Source organism: Neofelis nebulosa, chromosome 7 (genome assembly GCF_028018385.1).
Source record: "Neofelis nebulosa isolate mNeoNeb1 chromosome 7, mNeoNeb1.pri, whole genome shotgun sequence".
In the NCBI taxonomy this organism is placed as follows: Eukaryota; Metazoa; Chordata; class Mammalia; order Carnivora; family Felidae; genus Neofelis; species Neofelis nebulosa.
The window spans coordinates 149,922,399-149,940,754 of record NC_080788.1 but is presented as its reverse complement, the minus strand read 5'-3'; the positions used below and the strand labels follow the sequence as shown (position 1 = coordinate 149,940,754).

Genomic DNA, 18,356 nt, shown 5'->3' with positions numbered 1-18,356 from the left:
TCAATTGAATCCTTACACGGGAATCTAGGATAGTCTTATCCTACAACTGGAAGAAGTACCACAAACTTTGACAATAAAAAGAAATAAAAGACATTTAAATCAGTAAGGAGGAAGGAAAATTACTTGTTTGCAGATGACATGATCTTAAACATAACAAAAGCCTAGAGATACAACAAAAAAATATTAGAACTAATTTTTAAAAATGAGGAAAAGGGCAGAATACAAAAAGAAAAAAAATAAATGAATAAAAAATAAACCACCTGTGATTCTACACATCAGCACTGAAATATATGCAAAACAAATAACAAAATGATACAATTGAAAATGGCACAGAATAAAGTATTTTGGATTAAACCTCAAAAAGTATGTAAAACACTTGTAGAGTGAAAATGATCTATGTTGATGAAAGAACTGTAAAAATGCACAAGGGCCTGCAAATATACCTGTGCTCACTGATTAGAATTCTTCATATTATCACAGCACCATCTACACAAACTAAAATACAAGTGCATCCCTAACCCTGTCGTTCACTTTTAAAGAATCAAATTTAAGTCTGGAGTGTGATATATATGTCAGAGCACATGCAAATGGGGCCCTCTCTGTGCTGATAAAACTAGCCCAGCCCCGACACTGTAGCTGGGAGAGAAGTCCCAACCCCGGGTGTCCCAGGTGTTTCCATTCTGTGATCAGCGCAGAACAGAAACCACACCATGGAGTTTGTGCTTGGCTGGGTTTTCTTTGTTGCTCTTTTAAAAGGTAATTCACAGTGAATGAGAGAGACAGAGTATGTGAGTGGGTATGAGTGAGAACCAGTGGATGTGTGACAGTTTCCTGACCAAGATGTCTTATGTCTGCAGGTGTCCAGTGTGAGGTGCAGCTGGTGGAATCTGGGGGAGACCTGGTGAAGCCTGGGGGGTCCCTGAGATTCATCTGTGTAGCCTCTGGATTCACCTTCAGTAGCAACAGCATGAACTGGGTCCGCAGGCTCCAGGAAAGGGGCTGCAGTGGGTCGCATACATTAGTAGTAGTGGAGGTAGCATATACTACATAGACTCCGTGAAGGGCCGATTCACCATCACCAGAGACAACTCCAAGAACACGCTGTATCTGCAAATGAACAACCTGAGGGCCAAGGACACGGCCACATATTACTGTGTGAGAGACACAGTGAGGGGACTTCACTGGGAGCCCAGATACAAACCTTCCTACAGGAGGGGAACAGCACCACCAGGGGGCGAACACTATGCACAATTTTGCTTTGTGTTCCCAGGAGCAAGTGCAGTTGGAGGATACAGGCAGGTTTCCTGTCAGGGTCTTGGGGCTTCCTCTACACACAGCAGTTTCCCCAGGGAGCCTCCCTGGACACAGGATTCTGTGATTACCTATTAACTCTGAATTAGCAACTGTGTTGTCATAGGAAAACTACCCTAACACGCACAAAAGACACAGTACTTTGCATTGCTAACTCCTGTCTCTCTATATGAGTGAATTGCAGATTTCCTGACGCATAACAGCTGAACCTTTACAGGAGTCCCAGATGCACTCACTGTGCAGCCAGGACCACAGGATCCCACAGCTCCCCATCATCTTTACCCAGCGCTTTCCCCAATTAAACAACGTGACACTTCCTTCCTGGCACTTGCTACTCAGGAATTTAAATAAGCTACATCTTTATTCAATTCCTCTAAAGAAGAGATAATTCATCTCTGTGTATTAGTCAGGATTCTCCCAAGGCACAGAAACCGAAGTACATCGGTTTACATGACTAAATACATTGATAAGACCCACGTTCCACTCTCACATGCTGGAGACTCAGGAAAACCAGTGGTGTAATTCTCATCTGATTCTGAACTAGTGTCTAGTCTCAGAACGTGGAGAGCTGATTATGTAACTCTCAGAACAAGGGCCAGAGGAGACCAATGTTCCAATTCAAACACACACATGGGAAGTAAAACTGAGGGAATTCCTCCTACCTCTGCATCAGTTTCTATTCAGAACCTTAATGGAATGGGTGATGCCCAGACAGACATAAACCATGGATAGAAATGCCAGTCTCTTCTGGAACACATCACAAACATCCACAGAAACAGTGGAGAATCTGCACACCCATGATGCAGTAAATGACACATAAAGGTAATCATGAGAAGTCAACCTCCTGTAAACGCGGAGTTCAAAGACTGAAGATTTAGAAGTCCATGCCATGACTGGCATAGAGCCTGGTGGGCATAGCTGTGCTTCTGTGGAGAAGGAGGGCAGGGTCCCGTAGGGGGCATTGTGGTCTGAGAATCCCCTGGGCGACTCAGGAAGAGACAGTTCCCTTCTCGAGGTGCATTTTGTAACGGGTGCATTTCCTTTCATGGGGCAGGAGAGCTGACAGGCACCATTGCACTGCCCTGGTCATTAGCATAGGAGCCTCTGCTGAGAGCAGCTAACTGGACTCTGCCTTCTTGTTGTTCTTCACCATGAACTCCAAGCCCCTAGTGTTCATGCAACTGCCCTTCTGGGGTAACTAGCTCCAGGCACAGCACAGCGAGACCCTCTCCCAGAGGATCAGTGAGGTCCCTGTCATATTGAGTTCATATAATCTGGAGTTTTCAAACCCAGCTAGAGCTCCTGAGATAAAACATAAGGGCCTGTGCCGCCAGGTGGGCCAATGGCTTGGACATGACAGGGTGAATGCAGGGTTCTGATGGAAGCCTGGGACCCATGAGTACAGATTGTTCTTCCTGTGTGAAGGCTTCCTGAACAGGGCCAGCTGGGAACTCCAACTCCAGGGCCTAGAGAGGGAGCTGATGGCAATATTTCCTCCCACCATTCAGGATGTACAGAATTCAGTGAGCAGCACAGCACCTCCTAGTAGAAGCTGAGCCACTGACACCAAGCTATGCCCCCCCTTGCCTTCCTCAGATGCTTCCTTACTAAGGAAAGACTGCCTGGAACCCAGACCAGCAGTGCGCCCCTCCCTCAAAAGACGACATATACCCCCACAGGCACCAAGTCTACTGACCATATAGTGAGGCATAACTTTACCTCTAGGGGAAATAGGAATTAGCCTCTTTTAACAGTCACAAGAAACTCACCTAGGTAAAATTCACAACATTGTGGACAATTTCTAAACACTCATCACTGGAGACAAGGAGAAACTCTGCAGAGGACTTAGCTGAAGGACAGAGCAGCCGATACACGACAGCACAGTGCACACAGAACATACAACAAATGCTTCCTAAAGTGTCAAGCCCTCAACAGTAATTGACCACTTCTCAATAAAGACACTACTCTAGAAGCAGAAATCATAACAGGATTTTCTAAAACACTTAAGAAAGCGGAGACATAGAAATACACCATGATGGAGGAATTCATTCCAAAATTTAAAAAAATGATAAAAGGACATTGCCAGGGATATTATTAAAACACATATATCTAATATGCCTCAAACAGAATTTCTAAAAAACTCTCACAAGGAAATAGAATTTTTAAAAACTATCATAAGGATACTTGCTGTGCTTGAGGAAAGCATAGGAGACATTTGGGAAACGATTACTGGATACAGAAAAGACCTAAAACCTAGTCATGCTGAGGTTTTAAATGTTGTAACTGAGATGTGAAACTGATTGTATATAATGACCTCAAGGCGGAAAGAAGCAGATGAATAAGTGACATAGAAGATAAAATTATGGAGGAAATGAAGAAGAAAGGAAGAGGAAAATTAAAATATTGCATCACAAACATATGCTTATGGATCTCAGCAATTCCATAATGTGTAATAAAATGCTTTTCAAAGGACTCTCAGAAGGAGAGGGAGAAAACAAGGGAAGAAGAGTTATCTGAGTGAAATACCATGGGAAATTCCCAAACTGGGGAAGGAAACAGACATACACATCTTAGAGGCACGTAGAATGCCATTAATTCAAAAATGCAGGCCAACCCTGAGACATATCATAGTAAAATTGGCAAAATACACAGAAAAAGGAAAACCCTAAAAGCACCAAGACAAAAGAGATCGCTAACTAAACAGGGAAGACAAAAGAAAAGATTATGGCAGATGTATCCACAGAAACCTTCAGGCAAGAAGGGAGTGACATGATATCCACAACATGCTCAGTTGAAAATTATTCAGCCAAGAATACTTTATCAGAAAGGCTGTCATTCGGATACAAGAAAAGATAGAATTTCCGAGAAATGCAAAAATCAAAGGAGTTCTTGGCCTCTAAACCAGCCCTGCAAGAAATATTAAAGGTGATTCTTTGAGTGGCAAAGGAAGACTAAAAGAAACAAAGACTAGAAATAAGCAGATAAAAACTCCAGAAACAGTGACTTCAGAGGTAACACAATGCCACTAAGTTTATATCTATCAATAATCACTGTGAATGTAAAAGGGATAAATGGTCCAATCAAAAGACATAGGATATCAGAATGGATGAAAATACAAGACCTTCTATACACGACATACAATAGACTCATTTTCAACCTAAAGCAACTGTAGATGGAAAGTGAGGGGAGGGAGAACAATTTATCAGACTAATGGATGTCAAAAGAAAGGTTTAGTACAATATTCGTATCACACTAATTAGATTTTAAATTTTTTTTTTTCAACGTTTTTTATTTTTATTTTTGGGACAGAGAGAGACATAGCATGAATGGGGGAGGGCCAGAGAGAGAGGGAGACACAGAATCGGAAACAGGCTCCAGGCTCTGAGCCATCAGCCCAGAGCCTGACGCGGGGCTCGAACTCACGGACCGCGAGATCGTGACCTGGCTGAAGTCGGACGCTTAACCGACTGCGCCACCCAGGCGCCCCTAATTAGATTTTAAACCAAAGTGTGTTACAAGAGATGAGGAAGTCAGTACATTATCATGAAGGGGTCTATTCAGCGAGAAGATATAAAACTTTAAATATGTATACACCAAAATTTGAAACACTGATATACATAAATAAATTAATAAGAAACATAAAAAAAACTTATTGATAATAATACAAGAATAACAGAGAACTTTAACTCACCACTTACCGAAATGGACACATCACCTAAGCCAACATTAATAAGGAAACAATGGCTTAGAAAGGCACATGGGACCAAATGGACTTAACAGATATATTCAGAACATTCCATCCTAAAGCAACAGAATGCTCATTCTTTTTGACTGCACATAGAACATTCTCCACAACAGATCACATAATATGTCATAAATCAGCTCACCACAAGTTCAAAAAGACTGAGATCATACATGCATATTTTCATACCAAACACTATGAAACATGAAGTCAACCACAAGAAGAACTTTGGCAACACCACTAATACATAAGGTTAAATAACACTGTGGTAAAGAATGAATGAGATTTTCAGGAAATTAAAGAAACAATAAAAAATACATAGATGCAAATTAAAATGAAAACATGCCAGTGCCCCATCTGGATGCAGCAAAAATGGTTGGAAGAGGGAAATACATAGCAATACAAGCCAAACTCAAGAAAGAGGAAAAATCCCAAACACACAACCACTTCACAACTAAAGAAGCTAGAAAATGAACAGCAAATGAACCCTAAAGCCAGCAGGAGAAGGTAAATTAAAAACATTAGAGCACACAAGTGATAAAGAAACAAACAAAACATTAGACACATCAATGAAAGTATAAGTTGGTTTTTGGAGGCATATATAAAAATGATAAAACCAAGGCCAGATTTACCAACAACAAAAGAGAAAGGACTAAGTTAATATAACCACAAATTTCAGAGGAAAGATCACAACTGATAGCACAGAAATACAATAGGAAGAAAGTATTTTGGAAATTTATATGCCAACAAACTGGTCAATTTGGAAGAACTGGATAAATTCCTACAGTAATGTAAACTACATTAACTGAAATAGGAAGAAATAGAAAACCTGAACAGACTGATAATGAACAAAGCAATTGATCCATAATCAAAACTCTACTGAAACACAAAAGACCAGGACCTGATGGCTTCACAGGTGAATTCTACCTGATATTTAAAGAAGAGTGTACAAAATCTATTTAAGTAGGATGGAAGATTCTAGTCTTCTCAAACTGTTCCAAATAATAGAAATGGAAAGAAAACTTACAAACTCATTCTATAAGAACAGTATGATCATGGTTCCAAATCAAATCAAACCCCACTAAAAAGGAAACTTAAAAGCCACTAGCCCTAATGAGCATGGATGCAACAATTATAAAGAAAATAATTGCTACTTGAATTCAAAAATACACCAAAATTATTTTTTACCATGATCAAGTGGGATTCATTCCTTGGCTGTAAGTGTGGTTCAATATTCACAAATAACTCAATGTCATACAACACATCTATAAGATAAAGGATAAAAACTATATGATCCTCTCAATATATGTAAAAAAAAGCATTTGACAAAGTACAGCAACCTTTCTTAATAAAAACCTTCAACAAGGCATAGAGGAAGCATACCTTAACATCATAAAGACCATATATGAAAACCCCACAGCTAATATCCCCAGTGGGGACAAAAACTTCTTCCTCTACTGTCAGGAACACAAGAGGGATGCCCATTCCCATCATTCTACTTAACATATCACTGGAAGTCTTATCCTCACAAACAGACAACAAAAAGAAATAAAGGCATTCAAATTGGCAAGAAAGAAGTCAAACTTGGACTCTTCAGAGATGACATGACACTCTATATAGAAAACCCAAGAATCCACCAAAATATTGCAAGCACAGATACACAAATTCAGCAAGGTAACAAGATACAAAATCAACGTGCAAAAATCTGTTGTATTTGTATATAGTAATAATGAAGAAACAGAAAGACAAATCAAAAAAAAATCCATCCCCTTTAAAATTGCACCAAAAATAATAGGATAACTAAAGGGTTAAAAGATCTATACTCTGAAAAATACAAATACGATGAAAGAACTGAGGACGACACAAAGAAATGGAAACACAGTCAATGTTCAGGATTGAAGGAGCAAGTATTGTTGACATGTCTATGCTACACAAAGAGGCAGGAGACTTTATGATTGCAGACTTCATGCCATATTACAAAGCAGTAGTCATCAAGACAGTATGCTACAAGCACAAAAGAGACACACATATCAATAGAACAGAATAGCAAGCCCAGATATGGACTCACACATCTATGGTCACCTCATCTTGGATAAAGTAGGAAAGACTATGTAATGGAGAAAAAAAGACAGTCTTCTCAACGAAGGGTGTTGGGAAAACTGGACCAGAACATGCAGAAGAATGAAACCGAGCCACTTTCTTACACCATACACAAAGATAAATTCAAAATGGGTGAAAAACCTAAATGTGAGACAGGAGACCATCAAAATCCTAGAGAACTCAGGCAGCAACTTCTTTGATATCGGACATAGCAACTTCTTACTAGACGTGTCTCAGAAGGCAAAGGAAACAATATCAAACATTAATAACTGGGTCCTCATCAAAAAAAAACCTTCTGCACAACTAAAGAAACAATCAACTACACTAAAAGGCAACCTACAGAATTGAAAAAGGTATTTGCAAATGATATATCTCATAAACCCTCACTATTCAAAACTACAGACAACATATCAAACTCAGCACCCAAAATACAAATAATCCAGTGAAGAAATGGGCAGAAGACATGACTAGACACTTTTCTAAACAAAGCATCCAGATGGCTAATGAAAAATACTCATCATCACTCAACATCAGGGAAATACAAATCAAAACTATAATGAGATAGGACCTCACAACACTCAGAGTGGCTAAAATTAACAACTCAGGAAACAACAGATATTGATGAGGATGAGGAGAAAAGGAATCCTTTTATACTCTTAGTGGGAATGCAAAGGGGTGTGGCCATTCCAGAAAAGTTTAAATACTTAAAACTGAAACTACCTTGCACTCCGTAATTCCTCTACTAGGTATTCACCCAAAGGATACAAAAATTCTGATTTGAGGAGGCACATGCACCCCAATGTTTATAGCAGCATTAACAATGAGAGCCAAAGTGAGGAAAACGACCAAAAGTCCACCGAGTGATGAATGAGCTATATGTATACAATGGAATATTACTCAGTCAGAAAAAAGAAGGAAATCTTGCCATTTGCAAAGATGTTGATGCAGCTAGAGGGAATCATGCTAAGCAAAGTAAGTCAGTCAAAGAAAGACAAACACCATATGTTTTCCTCATATGGGCAATTTAAGAAACACAACAGATGATCATAGGGGAAGGGGAAAAAGAGCAAGAAATCATAAAAAAAAACCTCTAAGGTTAGAGACCAAACTGAGGGTTGCTGCAGGGCAGGTTTGTGGGGGATGGGATAATGGGTGATGGGGATTAAATAGGCCACGTGTTCTGATGCATACTGGATGTGAAAGTAGGTGATGAATCATTATATTTTACTACTGAAATTAATATTACACAGTATGTAGTCTAATAAAAATTTAAACACAAACTTAAAAAGTTAGAAAAGTGGGAAAAAAAGGAAGGGAGAAACGTTGTCACAAATTGTCATGAACATGGAATCTAAGATAGTGAGTCTAACTTCTTGCATTTACCCATTTGATCCCTACTGGTAGTGGACATTAACATAATTGACTTTTCCAGTGGTGCCAGGTGGGCTGTAATTCAAACCACAGCTGCCCTTCTCGACTCCACTGCCGACAACCCATGGGCAACTTGTCCAGACACCTGCACAAGAACCCAGGTTGGGCCTCAGCAGCAGGGACCCTCATCTGCAGAACTGGAAAGTGTGGAGCGATGACCATTCCTGCCAGGCTCCTGATTTTTTCCCGCGACCTTCCTGGCTCCACTCCCTTATATTCCTTTCCCTTCTCTTTGAAAAGAAGCATGCCCCCTGTTTCTGGTGCATGAAAGTGAGGGGCTATGTGTTCTATAAATGTTCAATATGACCGATCACTTACATTGGGACAAATAAAAACCCATATGGTGCAGGCTGTCTCATGGGTTCCTATCACCCAAAGTGGCAGAGTACAAATAAACCTAAATATGCATTTAGTAAAACAATGTACAGCACGTTGCAAAAGCATTAGGAGATGAGAAGCCTGGATTAATTCCACAAATGCAGTATGAGTTCCCCTTGGAAGGAAGAAGAAATCTTATACTCCCAAATATGCAAAACAAAAAATAATTTCAGGAAATGATAAAACAGTTTCAGTGTGTTCTATTCATGAAGTGTCTGACAGTCTGACAGTGACAATGCACAGACTGAACTGTCAGCATTTCGCATAGAATTGTGAAGGAAACATCTTGAGTCACGAACTTGCTTGTGTGCACAGAGCTCAATGGCTCCTGACACATATAGAAACCCCAAAACCTGGAAATGTTAACGTGTTTTTTGGCCCCAGAGCACATCTATTAAATCTGATGAACAATCTGGCCAAAAAGACACACACAGCATATCTTGTGAAACTTGAGTTCAATTTCAGCGTGAGAACAGAATTTGCATATATTATGAAAAAAAAACCATGCCATGAAAGTGAGTTACTACACACTATAAACTTAAAAACAAACAACAGAGAACAGAGACCAGTTAGGGAACAAGTCAACATTGAGAGAAAACAGAAAAAAAAGATTTTAGTTACATTGTAAATCAAGAAATTAGTGGGGTACATGGGTGGCTCAGTCGGTTAAGCATCTGACTTCAGCTCAGATCATGATCTTATAGTTCGTAGGTTTGAGCCCCGTGTCAGTTTCTGCGCTTATGGCTCAGAGCCTGGAGCCTGCTTCAGAATCTGTGTCTCCCTCTCTTTGCCTGTCACCCACTTGAACTCTGTCTCTATCTGTCTCTCTCTCTCTCTCTCTCTCTCTCTCTGAAGAATAAAAATTTTTAAAAAGATATCAGTCACAACCAATCAATCATTATGAAAACCAAAATTATACCTAAGAAACGAAGGCCCATAAAAAGAAATAGTATAAATGGGCTTTGTGAAAATCAAATATTTTTTTTCCGAACAAGTGGCAATCAATAGCAGTAAGACAAGGTAAAGACGAAGAGACAATATTCACAAATTGCATAACCACCAAGGGACTTGCATCCTGAATTAGCTAAGAACCCTCGACAGTCAATAGGAAGAAAGGAAACAACCCTCTATAAAACAAGCACAGCCTTGCATAGTAAACATCCCATCCTAGAGGTTGTAGACACATTAGGTAAGGACAGGAAAAGACTTCACACCATCGACTGTCAAGGAAATTCAAATCAAGAATGAAATAGATGCCCTATGCACTCATCCTGAGGGCTCAGGTATAAAGGGAACACTGGAAACACCATCCAGGTGAGCATTCAGCACACATGGGACCTCAAACACTGCAGGTAGGAATGAAAAACGAACACTAGCTCTGGAAAATCATTGGCTGTTGCTTATTATATTGTACATGGGCGACTTAACATGTAACCCGGAAATACCATTCCCAAGTGTTTGCTCCAGAATGAAATCCCATGCTCAGAAAATAAATGGTGTGTAAATATTTACAGCATCTTTCTTAGTGTTAGAAGCTAAGAATAAGGCAAAAGGCTTTCACAATATAAAGGAATAAACCAAGTATGAAACTTCCATCAATGCGATGCTTTCAGATAAATGTGACACTACTGATGCACATCTGAAACCAGGTGAAACTAAAAGACATGATGGTGGAGGGAAGGGCGGTAGTCTCGTAATTACAGAGGTGGTGTGGCCTGGGACATTCACACAGCCAGACCATGGTGACAGTGATTTGGTTGGGCATTCTTTATCTCTTTCTGTTCCTCGCCACATGGTAAGATCCTCTGCTTCATTTGAGTGCTCTCTTATGTTCAACCATGCTCTGATGTATCAAGTCTCCACAGACTAGACCCCAGAACCTAGGACTCCTCTGAATGAAGAGTTGTTGAGGCCATAATCTGATATGTGTTCTGACAGGAGCTGTTTCCTCCAATGTTCCTGGCTCTGGCTCTCTCCTGCAGGTGAGGAGGAGTAGGTTAGGAATACTCCACTGAAACCATCTGTCTCCTGCACCTGACTCTCCCGCAACATGAGGCCCAGAACTTCCTCACCCTCAGCTGGAAATGAAGTCAGTTGCACCGGAACAGATTTGCACTTTGGTTTAGTGGATTGTTCCCTCTCCCCCTATCCCTGGGAAAAACTCTGGGCAAAAGTCTTCAGCTGCAGGTGAAGACAAACAAGATCCCCTCCTCACTCAGTTTGGAAACTGAGGGCTCAGTTTAAGGGTGGGTGACACCTTCATTTCCTTGTGGCTTGCTTGTCCTGGTGGCATGAGACTCCTGACATACAAGTCAGGTCTGTGGTGACCAGGCTCCCAGCATCCCTAGTGGACTGTACCCACGGCAGAGTCTCCATCCTGGGAGTGGGGCTGCAAACAATGTGTGCGTCCCACATCTCAGTGGCACTTTCTGGGGCTTGGCCTCAACAAAAAACAGCTTAGGGTCATGAAATCCTGTCCCTCTGGGGAAGAGCCCTCTGAACAGGAGCTGGTCACCAGGAACCCTGTGTATTGGCTACAACAGTCTGGAGGGGAGTTTGCAGCCAGGCTCAGTGGCACACACCTATAGTCCCAGCTACTTGCACTGGAGTTTGCATTTGCTGAGCTGGGGTGGGGAAGGAAAGACACAAACCTTAGCTCAAAATTATAGCTGTTCCTTCTGTCAGTATATTTTCTGGAATAAATGTTTCTTCATGGGCTGTATGCCAACAAGGCCATTTGCAGACACTGTAAATACATCATTTGAGATTTTATTCAAATTCCACTTAGTAAACATGCAATGTAATATTACTTTCAGGTGTAAAATATAGTGATTCAACATTCCCATACAACACCCAGTGCTCATTATGAGTGCGGCCCTGCAACCCCATCACCTACTTCCCCAAACCTCCTCCCACCTTCCCTCTGGTAACCATAAGTTTGTTTTGTATAGGTAAGAGTCTGTTTTATTGTGTTTACATGTTCCATGGGTTAAACCCTAAGACTCTTGATTTGGGCTCATGTCTTGATTTCATGATTCCTGAGATCAAGCCCATCTTTGGTTTCTCCACTGACAGCAAAGAGACTGCTTGGGATTCTCCTTCCCTCTTCCTCTGACCCTCCCCCATTCTATCTCAAAATAAATTTGAAAGCATTGAAAAAAATTTATATCTTGGTGTGGCTCTTCTCTCTTATTTGTCCCATTTCCCATTTGAAGTTTCTTAAATTCTACATATGAATGAAATCATATATTTGTCTTTCTCTGACTTATTTCAGTTAGCATAATACTCTCTAGCTCCATCCATATCATTACAAAGAGCAAATGTCATTCATTTTAGGGCTGAGAAACATTCCAGTGTAGGAGTATGAGTGTGTGTGTGTTTGTGTGTGTGTGTGTGTGTTTGTGTGTGTAGATATACCACATATGCTTTATCCATTTATCAGTCAATGCTTACTTGGACTGCTTCCATAGCTGGGCTATTTTTGATAGGGCTGCTATAAAAATAGAGGTACAATCCCCTTTAAAGTAGTATTTTTGTATCCTTTGGGTAAATACCTAGTAGTTCAATTGATCAGTCATAAGGCAGTTATATTTTTAGCATTTTGAGGAAAGCCCATACTGTTTTCCAGACAAGCTGCACCAGTTTCCTTTCCCACAAGCAGTGCAAAAGTGTCCCTCTTTCTCTGTATCCTCACCAACACCTGTTGTTTCTTGTGTAGTTGAGTTTAGTCATTCTGACAGGAGTGAGTTGCTATTTCGTTGTTGTTTTGATTTATATTTCCCAGATGATGAGTGATGTTGAACATTTTTTTCATGTGTTTATTGACCATCTGTATGTTGCATGTTGGAAAGTGTATTCATGCCTTCTGTTCATTTTTAATAGGATTATTCAGTTTAGGAGTTGAATTTTATACTATATATAGAAATCCTGAAAAACTCCACCAACAAAAACTGGCTAGTCCTGATACAATAAACCATTAAAGCTGCAGCATACAAAATCAACATACAGAAATTTGTGCATTTCGATACACCAGTAATGAAGCAGAAGAAAGAGAAATCAAGGAATGATCCCATTTACAATTACACCAAAAACCATAAGATACCTAGAAATAACCTTCATTAAACAGTTAAAAGAGCCTTACTCTGAAACCTGGGACATTTATGGAAGAAATTGAAGAAGACACAAAGAAATGGAAAAATATTCCATGCACATGGATTAAAACAAAACATTGTTAAAATGTTGATACTACCCAAAGCAATCTAGACATTCAATGCAAATATCCCTGTCAAATAATACAAGCATTCCTCACAGAGCTAAAACAAATAATTCTAAAATTATCATGGAACCACAAAAGACCTTGAACACCCAAAGCGATCCTGAAAAAGAAAAAAAGAAAAATGGAGGCATCACAATTCTGGATTTCAAGCTATATTACAATGCTGTAGTCATAAATACAGTATGGGCCTGGAACAAAAATAGACACATAGATTAATGGAACAGAGTAGAAAACCCATAAATGGACACATAACAATATGATAAACTAATCTTTGACAAAGCAGGAAACAGTATCAAATGGAAAAATGACAGTCCCTTCAACAAATGGTGTTGGGAAAACTGTACAGCAACATGAAATTCTAATGGAACTGGACCACTTTCTTACAATATACACAAAAACAAATTCAAAATGGATGAAAGACCTAAATGTGAGACAGGAAACCATCAAAATCCTAGAGCAAAACACAGGCACCAACCTCTTTGACCACGGTCGTAGCAACTTCTTACTAGACATGTCTCAGACGCAAGGGAAACAAAAGCAAAAATGAACTATTGCGACCTCAAGATAAAAAGCTTCTGTACAGCAAAGAAACAATCAACAAAACTAAAAGGCAACTGACAAAATAGGAGAAGATATTTGCAAATGGCATATCAGATAAAGGCTTAGTATGCTAAATCAATAAAGAACTTATCAAACTCGACACTCAAAAATACAAATAATCTGGTGAAGAAATGGTCAGAAGACATGAATAGACATTTTTCAAAGACTTCCAGAAGGCTATAAGACACGTGTAATGAGGCTCATTGTCACTTCTCATCAGGGAAACATAAATCAAAACCACAATGAGATAACACCTCACACCTGTCAGGCTGGCTAAAATTAACATGGTGGGAATGCAAACTGGTGCAGCCATTCTGGAAAATAGTGTGGAGATTTCTCAAAAAAATTAAAAATAAAACTATCCTGTGATTGAGCAATTGCTTTACTAGGAATTTATCCAAAGGATACCAAAATGCTGATTCGAAGGGGCACAGGCGCCCCAATGATTATAGCAGCCCTATCAACAATAAGAAAATTGTGGAAGAGCCCAAATATCCATCAAGGGACGAACGCATAAAGAAGAGGTGGTAAACGGGGCGCCTGGGTGGCTCAGTCGGTTAAGCGGCCAACTTCGGCTCAGGTCATGATCTCGTGGTCCGTGAGTTCGAGCCCCGCATTGGGCTCTGTGCTGACAGCTCGGAGCCTGGAGCCTGTTTCGGATTCTGTGTCTCCCTCTCTCTGACCCTCCCCCGTTCATGCTCTGTCTCTCTCTGTCTCAAAAATAAATAAACGTTAAAAAAAAAAGAAGAGGTGGTAAATATATACAATGGAATATTACTCAACCATCAAAAAGAATGAAACCTTGTCATTTACAACAATGTGGGTGGAACAACAAAGTATTAACCTTAGTGAAATAAGTCAGTAATAAAAAGTCAAATATCATATGATTTCACTCATATATGGAATATAAGAAACACAACATAGGGGAAGGAAAAATAAAATAAGATAAAAACAGAGAGGAAGGAAACTGGAAGATATACTTAAATACAGAGAACAAACCGAGGGGAAGTGGGGAAGGTGGGCTGAAAGGGAGATGGGCATTAAGGAGGGCACTTGTTGAGATGAGAACTGGGTGTTATATGTATGTGATGAATCACTAAATTCTACACCTGAAATCAATACTACACTGTATGTTTAACACACTTGAATTTAAATTAAAAATATTACAAGAAAATCACATACATACATATATGAACTATTGGGAATACCTCAAAATAGCAATCTTCTGCACAGTGAAGGAAATAATAAACAAAACTAAAAGGCAACCTACGGAATGGAAGAATATATTTGTAAATGGCATATCCTCAGGGTTAGGATCCAAATATGTAAATTTTTAAAAATTATTTTCACTTATCTGTACAGAGTGTGTGTCCATGCATACTTGGAGTGAGGAGCAAAAGTCGTGTATTGTGGTAAGATCTCACTGAAACTGAGATCCACCCTCTTCCCTAAATGTTAACTGTACAGTACAGTATTGTTAACTACGGGTGTAACATTGTGGAGAAGACCTCTAGAACTTAGTCGTCTTGCATAATAGAAAATCACACCCCTTGATATCTAACCCTCATTGTCCTTCGCTGCCAGCCCCTGGCAAATGCCACTCCACTCTCTGTTTTATTGTTATCAAAACCTAAATTCAGCTGCCTGTTGCCGGAATGATCAATGTTCAAAGTTTTACTTTGGTGGGAAACGAATTTGAGCTTTATTCAGAAGGCCAGCCAGTGGTGAGAATGCATACTCCTGTCCAAAAGCCATCTCTGAGGGTTTCTCCCTGATGCATGGGGTTTTAAAGGAGCAGAGCATACTTAATCAAACAAGGGAGCGCCATGGTTGATAACGTCTTTTGAACATGTGCAGACTCCATGGTGCATGCTACCAAAGTTACCTCCACTCCCTGACATCTCCAGCTGAGGAGGGAACCACACATGCATGGGAGGAGACTGCCAGAGGCCAGGAAAGAACCCCAATAAGGGATTAGAGCGGAAAACCCCTGGGGCTCACACATGGTTAGCAGTACTTTCTGTCCTCCCCAGCTGGCATAAAAAAATACTAAAATACAACCTTGTAGTTCACCAAGAATGGAATACTGGCAAATGTTCTCAGTAAACTCAGAGGAAGCTTCAAAGCAAAAACCAAAGGAAACAACTTGCTTAAAAACTAATATCTAACCAGAATGAGACATGAAAAACGACAAAGCTATTTTTTTCATCACCAATAAAGGTAAAATTGACAATGTCCACCTCCACATACCAAGAAAGTAGGAAGCATCAGTCTCCATAATGAGGAAAGGTAGTCATCGATAGAAAGTGACCCAGCAGTACCACAGGACATTGAATTGGTAGAGAAGCTCAGGGTGTTAAGTTTGCATATCCCATATTTACTAGCTTGAGGAAAGATGGAATGTGTTGAATAGAGCCATGTCTCTGGGTCTGAGTCCCCACTATGTCCATGTGAGCACGCTTGAACTGGCCCATCTGCCTCTTCCACATCCAACCCGCTGAACTGTTGTGCAGGGTCACACAATGCCACACCCTGGGACTATTACCTAACCCCACAAGTGGCTCCTAGGTGCAGGGTGCTGGCCACCTGGCTCAGTAGTCTGTTCTGTCAGATGGCCTAGACCTCACTTTGCTGAGGATCCTCCATTTATCCACTCTCAATGGTAGATGTCCCTGAGCAGGGGCATGAGGCTGGCAGAGGGCCAGATCACGCTGAGGGCATCCCTCTTGAAGTTTGCACTCTGGGCAGTGCTATCTCCTTTCTAGGGTTCTCAAGAACATCCACATGGCGCTACATCTCCTTGAGGTGTTAATTACCAAGAAGGAGCTGCACAATGGCAAGGGCATTCAGATACCTGGCTGGCTGTCCTGTAGCCTGTGTTTTGGGGACAAGAGACACATTATCCACATGCGGTGCAAGAAACCCTTGTGGTCCATACATCTGATGGTCCATACATAAGCATTTTGGTCCATAAATACATAATTTTGGTCCATACATCATCTGCTGATGATGACTCAGGATGATCAGGGAGCCATCCAGATGGACTACCCCTCCATCCCTCCAGACTGTTACTACTTCAGCTATCTGGAGGAGATTCCTCTTTCCATGGTTACCATGGACATGTGCTATCAGGGCCTTGAAGGTATCATTAAGTTGGATGGCATTGCCTATGAAATCAGACACCTCAGTGATTCGCAACATTTGAACACATTGTTTCTCAGAGAGTGGCAGACACCAATGCAATGGGACCTACTTATAACCTGGGATATAAGGAGCATAGGGAACACTCTGTTCCTCAAGCAAATGCTAGTGTAGTGCTCAGGATCTCTAGTAAGTTGTAGTCATCCCATCACGGAATTTTGCTCTCAGTTCCAAAACAATATATAGTGTGTTCAAACATGTGCCAAAATGTGCCCAATTCCTAATAAGGGTAGTTAGCTTAATTGACTCATTGTTTCATGGCATTCATGTAAGTTACTATATTGGTTTCATGTTAATTTATAATGAGAGAGATCCAGCTAACATGGGCAAATATGTGTTGCACCAGAGTCCTTTTTTTCGATTCTATGAGTCCAAGTGTTTTCGAATTCTTAAACCACATTCATCCTTAATTGCGATTTGAGATGGATCCCATGAAGTTAATTTCAGTCCAGTTGTATGCAGTATATGCCATCCACAAAGCCCCATCATGATAGGTTATTTAGGCAGACATTATTTACTCATGTCTGTCATAGGAAAACATCAGATTGCAAAAAAAAAATATTGCTTTGTGGGTTGACACTGATGAATATGCTTGCCAGAAAAGATCCAACTGCATTAGCACCCAATTAACTGGTATAATGGAAGCTTTCAGTAAGTGTTCCTTCATTCATATGCAGCACAAAATCAGGGGCAGATTAGGCAAGTGCCTCTTCAAATCTAAATGGTGCATTGAAATAAAAGCCTGACCCACAATAATTTTGGAAACTAGTTAGCTGACCCAGGCAAGAATTGTGACTGCAGCTCCTTAGAGCAGTGCTACAGCAATCTATGCTGTATGAGTGATTGTATTTTAACCCATGGCAGCAAATGGAATACAGGCAGATGCTATACAGACTGCACCAACTCCACTGCTTGGACACTCGGCAGACCAATCCAAAATATATGTGATCCTCCAGAGTCCTGCTGTGGGGTGTCCTTGTCGGGCCCTGATGACTTCCATATGCAAGATGGAACCCCGTGCACTGAAGAGGGATGCTGCTATCATGGAAACTCCACTGACTGCACTATGCACTGCCAAGAAATCTTTGGCAGAAATTCTGGGAAACGTGAAGATGTCTGCTATACCATAAATCACAAAGGCAGCCGATATGGACACTGCAGAACACCCCGGGGAATTCAACGCTGAACCCTGTTCCCACACAGACATGCCGTGTGGAAGGCTGCAGTGTAGGACTGTCACACATCTCCCTCAGCTGCAAGAGCATGTTGGATTCCATGTGTCTGAGATCCAGCGTTCTGGTGTTTGGGGCTGGATTC

At 40.6% G+C, this 18,356-nt stretch overlaps 1 pseudogene; it reads left to right on the top strand.

The window, feature by feature from the left end:
• Window positions 1-702: 702 nt before the first annotated feature.
• On the top strand, window positions 703-16,796 carry LOC131518067 (immunoglobulin heavy variable 3-23-like; annotated as a pseudogene).
• Window positions 16,797-18,356: the final 1,560 nt, after the last annotated feature.